The sequence below is a fragment of the Dipodomys spectabilis genome, unplaced genomic scaffold (assembly GCF_019054845.1).
Source record: "Dipodomys spectabilis isolate Male_0828 unplaced genomic scaffold, ASM1905484v1 ptg000504l, whole genome shotgun sequence".
Lineage (NCBI taxonomy): Eukaryota > Metazoa > Chordata > Mammalia > Rodentia > Heteromyidae > Dipodomys > Dipodomys spectabilis.
The window spans coordinates 884,811-891,000 of NW_024871181.1; positions in this window are offsets into that span (position 1 = coordinate 884,811).

Here is a 6,190-nt window from a genome sequence, read left to right on the forward strand (position 1 = left end):
CTCATTGCTAATTGGTCTTTATCCCTAAGGATATTCCTTGCTCTAAAATCTACTTGTCTGATACTAATTTAGCCAAACTTGTAGTTGTCTACTCAGTGTATCTTTCCCATCTTTTACTTTTAACGTATTTGTGTCTTTATAGTATGTCTCTTTTAGTCAGTATGTACTTAGGTCTGACCTGGGTAACTATCTATTTAATGCTCCCTCTTGTAAGGATGACAGGCACATGTTACCACATCCAGTTTCTTCTGATGAGATGAAGTTTTGTGGACTTTTCTGTCTGGGCTGGCCTGGAACCTTAATCCTCCCATTCTTAGACTCCTAACAAAGCTAGGATGACAAGCATGTGCCACTGCACTTAGCTATGGGTTGAGAAGGGGTCTCTCAAATGTTCTTCTCTATCTGGCCTTCAAACACAATGCTCACAGTCTCTGCCTTCCAACTAGCTAGGATTACAGGCATGAGCCAGTAATGCCTAGCTGTCTTACCTTTTTTTTTTTTTTTTTTTTGGTCAGTCATGGGGCCTGAACTCTGGGCCTGGACACTGTCCCTCAGCAATACAGCGTAAGGCTAGCACTTTACCACTTGAGCCACAGCGCCACTTCTGGCTTTTTCTGCTTATATGGTGCTGAGGAATTGAACCCAGGGCCTCAGCATGCTAGGCAAGCACTCTACCACTGAGCCACCTTCCCAGCCCCAGTCTTACTTTTTTTTTTTTTGGGTCCCGGTCATGGGGCCTCTACTCTGGGCCTGGGAGCTGTCCCTCAGCTCTTCAGCTCAAGGCTAGCGCTCTACCACTTGAGCCACAGCGTCACTTCTGGCTTTTTTCTTTTTGCTTATGTGGTGCTAAGGAATCAAACCAAGGGCCTCAGGCATGCAAGGCAAGCGCTCTACCACTGAGCCACCTTCCCAGCCCCCCCAGTCTTACTTTTTAACCTCACAATTCTTCTAGTTTTTAATTAAGTCATTTAGGCCATATGAATTACACTTAGTGTGATTATTGTTATGGTTTAAATTATCTGGCTATTATTTTCTCCCCATCTGTTCTTCATTCTTTTTCTTTATGATTTCTTTTGGGTTAATTAGATATTTTAAATTTTATTTTTATCTCTTTGGTTAGCTAATAAACTAAAAGTGTTTTAGTTATTGTTTTAGGATTTATAGTGAACATCTTTATCATAGTCTGCCCTCTTCACTTCTATATTTTTCCATCTAACCTCATGTAATTGTTGTCATGAAGTTCATAATACATTGCTGCTATTCTTAAACAATCAAGCATTTTTTTTGTGGTGGTAAAGGGGTTTGAACTTAGGGCCTCATACTGGCTAGTCAGGTGCTCTACCACTTGACCCATACCACAGCAATTTTGGCTTCAGTCCTTCCTTCCCTTTCCTTTCCTTCTTCTCTCCTTCCATCTGTCTCTTTGTTTATTATTAACATCATTTTTTTTCTTCAAATAGGGTGTCTCTCACGATTTTGCCTGGGCGAGGAGGCTGGACTTCAATCCTCCTGTTTATGGTTCCTGTATAGCTGTGATGACAGGAACACAACACCATGCCCAACTATTTCTTTTTAGAATAGAGTCCTATGAAATTTTTGCCCAGGCAGGCTTTCCTACTCTTAAGATAGAGCAGAAGAGGAATGGATATTGGGGTTGGAGATGAAACCAGAAGCATGCTGAATATAAACAGGTTCCATTGTAACCTTTGGGGATCTTCTGGAACCCACTAAACCAAACCCTAATAACTTTCTTCTTAAGAGTTATCTTAGCGGGGCGCTAGTGGGTCACACTGTAATCCTAGCTAATCAGGAGGTTGAGACCTGAGGATTATGATTTGAAGCGAGCCCTGGAAGGAAAGTCCGTAAGACTTTTGTCTCCAATTAACTTCCAGAAAACTAGAAGTGGTGCTGTGGCTCAAAGTAGTAGAGCGCTGGCCTGGAGTGAAAAAAGCTCAAGGACAACATTCATGCTCTCGCTCATGACTGACAAAAAAGAAAGAAAAAAGAGAGAAAGTTAGCTTAACAAAATAGCAAGTATTATAACTCCTAAGGAGAGTTCGTTTTCATAATCATGTTCTCTTCTTGTCTCCTAGTTTTTTTTCCTTTTTTGCCAGTCCTGGGGCTTGAACTCATGGAGGGGGAGAGGACTGTCCCTGAGCCTCTTTGTGCTCTACCACTTGAGCTACCACTTCTGGCTTTTTCTGAGTAGTTTTTACTGGAGATAAGAATCTCACAGACTTTTCCAGCCCAGGCTGGCTTTGAACCATGATCCTCACAATGCAACCTCCTGTGTAGCTAGGATTACAGGCGTGAGCCACTAAGCCACTAGTGCCCAGCTTGGTTTCCTTTTTTTTTTTTTTTTTTTTAAATCATTTCTTCTCAGTGGCTTACTACTGTTTCTCTTTAAATATTGGAATTGCCTTAGCTACCTGCTTGCCCCCATCAATCTAACCTTGAAGAAAATTCTTTTCTTTTTGAGAATGTAGTGATGACTGTAGGGTCTCTCCTCAGGATGGGGAGAAACTTAAATCCCAAAACACATTTTGCATACCTATTTTTCCTGCATGATTTTATTCTCACCCCTGGCTTCTTTCCAAATCTCTCTCTTGGTCTCATAGCTCTCTTGACTAATAAATCAATAGCCAACACTATCCTTTCTGTCCCAGCACTCAGCTCCTGAGCAGCAATATGTGTGTTTATTATGGCTCTCCATCATGAGCAGAGGCTGCCTGGTAACAGGTATACCACAATATGTGCTGATTACAGCTCACTTCCATCTCCTGCTCTGCATCTGTATTCCTTAACTCATGTCTCATCTGGGTCCTCAATAGCCCTACTCACCAGTCTTGCTTCAGTGGCACCTTTCTGCAACACAGGTCCCTGAATCCCTGAATTCCATGCATAGATCCCTATTGTTTCTAGGATAAAGGCCTTTGCTTGAGAGTAATCCTTACTGGTGTCTCTACCTCCATCACTCAACTCTAACACCTATGGGCTCCAGATACCCAGAAATTCTGTGAGATTCGCATGTGAAAATGCTGTCACTCTTTTCCATACTCTCTAGATTTGGAAGGTCTGGCCCCTCTTCTGGATTTGCTAGCACACAGTTATCCTTCAAACCCATTATCTCTCAAGAAATATTTCCTGCCTTGTAGCTCCTTTTTTTCACATGCTAGCCAAGAGCTCTACATCTCCAGCTCCAATAGTTATTTTTCAAATAAATGGCTTTTTAAAAAAATCAAAGCATAAAAAGGCCCAATACAAGCTTATGTAGCAATCTAAAAAAACTCTGGTAAAAACAGGTAGGGTACTGGGAAGGTGGCTCAGTGGTAGAGCGCTTCCCTTGCATGTATGAGGCTCTGGGTTCAATTCCTCAGTACCACATAAGCAGGAAAAGCCAGAAGTGGCACTGTGGCTCAAGTGGTAGAGTGCTAGCCTTGAGGTGAAGAGCTAAGAGACAGAGTTCAGGACCCACGACTGACAAAAAACAAACAAAAAAGAGTTTAAACATTTAAAAAAAAAACAGGTAGGTTCTAAAAATTTTCTGTTTTAATACTCAGATGACTCTTGGGCAGAATTCCATCTGTAGATCATCCTTTATGAAAAACAATGATCTATCCATTCTTGCAAATATTTTATTAGGTAGGCAACAAACGTTTTCAAGATATATGAGAAGCCAGGCATGGTAGAACATCCCTGTAATCCCAGCATGTGGAAGACTGAGGCAGAAAGATTTTGAGTTTGAGGCTTAGGGTATGTAGTATAAGATTTCATTTTAAAAAAAGAAGTATAAGGATCAGAAGAATTAAGTCATTTGTCCAAAGTTCATAATGAGTCAACCAATTTCTTCTAAGGAAATAGGAGAAATTCTAATTTAAAAAATTGCTTATCGTAAGGGTTATAGAGGTAACTCAGTAGCAGAGTGCTTGCCTACAAGGAAGTGCTTGTACAAGGAAGGAAAAAAGTTACCCTTAAACACACATAAAAATTACCCATAATCTCAATTGCTAAACAAAGCTTAGCAAAAGACCCTAAAAACTGTTAGAATCAAAACAAGAAATATTATTTTAAGAGATCACCAATTAAAAAAATCAGAATCTTGAAGAGATTAAAGAAAATGTATCTTGCTTTCAAAATTCGTTGTTTACAAAAGCAAAGTAATCATTAGTTGCTCTGAGGGGTAAGTGTGAAAGGAAGATTTGCCTCCCATCTGATCATGCAGGAGGGATCTCTGGGGAGTAATTTCACATATGACTTTGTGATGAAGCACTGAAGAGAGACACCATTGCATATGTGGGAGGGGGCAGACTTAATCAAGTTTAAGTTCAAGTTTCACTTGAAATGCATGCCAAGTTTGAAGTGAATATGGCTATGCAGTTTTGCTAGGAATTTGGCAAGGGGTGCTAAATGACATTTTGAAGTTTTGCTCTAACAAAGAAAAAAAAACCCATTTGAACTGTGTTAGTGAACTTCATGTTGCTTTGATACAATAAGACACAGCAAAAGCAGAAAAGACCTAATTTAGCTCCTTGTTTCAGTTCATGGTCCCTTGGCTCTGTTGTTTCTAGGGCTGTGGTAAGGCCGAACCTCACCATTGCATGGAGCTCATCTCATGGTAGCAACAAAGCAAAAGGAGAGATCTTGGAAAAGTATAATTAAGTCCACACATCCGTTAGGTTGTTGTGACAAAATACTTGAGATAAACCAACTTTTAAAAGAAGAAAGGTTCCCTTTGGCTCACTGTTCAGAGGTTTCACTCTATGTGTGTTTAGTGTGGTTCCTATTGGGCCTAAGGTGAGATAAGTTTACAAAAGCAGCCAAAATGTGGTAGAAGAAAGCTTTACTCAGTTCCTGGTGGCCAAAACAGAGTTAACTTGCTTTTGTCAGAAAAACATTAAAGCCGAGAGTTGTTGGCTCATGCCTATAAACCCTAGCTACTCAGGAGACTGAGATCTGAAGATCATGGTACAAAGCCAGCCCAGAAGGTAAGTCTGTGACACTCATCTCCAATACACTACTCAGAAAAAGCCAGAACTAGTGCTATGGCTCAAGTGGTAGAGCATTAGCTTTGAGCAAAAGAAGCTCAGAGACAGTGCCCAGGCCAAGTTCAAGCTTTAGGACCAGTTAAAAAAAAAAGAAAAAAAAACCCAAAACATTAAGCTAAGAATTCAAAAATGGACTAATTCATCAATGAGGTCAGAGCCCTCATGATCTAATCATTTCAAAGTCCGCACCTTTGAACACTGGGATGATGAAGCTTTCCACAAGCCCAAGTTTCTGGGGGACATGTAGGATCAATTGGTTGAAATGTATTATAAATGTATGGAAATTTAACAATGAAATCTTTCTCTGTATATCTAATGTAAGTTAGTAAAATATTATTTAAAAAAATCAAACTGCACCTGGAGTTAATGTCTTGTGCCTGTAATTACTTGCCAAGTTGAGATTTGAGAGTTCTACTTCAAAAGCCAGCTTGGGCAGACAAATTCTAGAGACTACTATCTCTAATTAACCAGCAAAAAGCCAGAAATAGAAATGAAGGCTCAAGTGGTAAAATGCTAAAGTTAGGCAGAAAAACCCAAGCAAGAGCTTGAGACCCTGAGTTCAAACCCAAGTACCTGCATTACACCAGGCTGGCACAGGTCTATAATCCTAGTCCTGGGAAGAAGAGGCCAAAGTTGAGGCCAGCTATGCTCCCCAGTGAGACCCTATCTCAAAGAAACAAAAAGCCCCATAGATCCAAACCATAATATATACTGCATTTATCTTTTTCATGTTATAAATGTCAGAAATCAGAGCTTTTGACACGATCCCAGATAATAGGCCATCTTTACAAAGCTAATGCTGTGTACCCCAGAACAGCAAATGAAACAAACCAGATCCAAGATCTAACTTTATTACAATCTTGGTTCAACTCCATAGCATTTCCAATTGTCAAACTCCTGCTTTCAATTTTGAGGTACTTTCTCTCATTAACTGCCTGTAAGTCTTGATGCTAGCTTGCCTTTTAACAGTGAATGATTTACAGAAGCACTGCCCAACAGAAATAAAATGCAAACCACAAAAGGTAAGCCATGTATGTAATTAAAAATATATTAGAAAAATATAAGCAGGTAAACACTTTTTTGTTTTTTGTTTGTTTCCAAGAGGGTCTCACAGTGTAGGCCAGGTTGGCATGGAACTTGAGCTC